We start from the raw sequence: 478 nt of genomic DNA, 5'->3' as shown, positions 1-478 counted from the left end.
GGTGTTGTCACACGTTGATTAACCGGTGGGAAAATTTCCTCACCGTCACAACCCTAATGCTAAGTAAATACTAAAAAAGTAAAAGGTTAAAAAAATATTGAAAATATTTTAAATGGATAATGCAAAGAAAATCTAAATAAACATAAAGCATGATAAATTCTCTACAGTCTATTCCTCAGTCACTTAGTATTGCTTCTTTGTAGCAAACTAATTTAAAGGGGTCATATGACGTTGCTAAAAAGAACATTATTTTGTGTATTTGGTGTAATGCAATGTGTTTATGCGGTTTAAGGTTAAAAAAACACATTATTTTCCACATACTGTACATTATTGTTTCTCCTCTATGCCTCGCCTTTCTGAAACGCATCGATTTTTACAAAGCTCATCGTTCTAAAAAAGCGAGGTGTGCTCTGATTGGCCAGCTATCCAGAGCGTTGTGATTGGCCGAATACCTCAAGCATGTGACAGAAATGTTACG

General features: G+C 34.7%; 1 protein-coding gene across 5 annotated transcripts in view; it reads left to right on the top strand.

Moving 5' to 3' along the window:
- Positions 1 to 478, top strand: part of LOC107757772 (relA-associated inhibitor-like) — a 20,851-nt gene that overhangs the window by 12,677 nt on the left and 7,696 nt on the right. The window lies entirely within an intron of this gene.

The sequence above is a fragment of the Sinocyclocheilus rhinocerous genome, unplaced genomic scaffold (assembly GCF_001515625.1).
Source record: "Sinocyclocheilus rhinocerous isolate Xijiao unplaced genomic scaffold, SAMN03320098_v1.1 scaffold130, whole genome shotgun sequence".
NCBI lineage: Eukaryota > Metazoa > Chordata > Actinopteri > Cypriniformes > Cyprinidae > Sinocyclocheilus > Sinocyclocheilus rhinocerous.
Note: the sequence above shows the minus strand (reverse complement) of the source record. Positions and strands in the feature narration are given on the sequence as shown.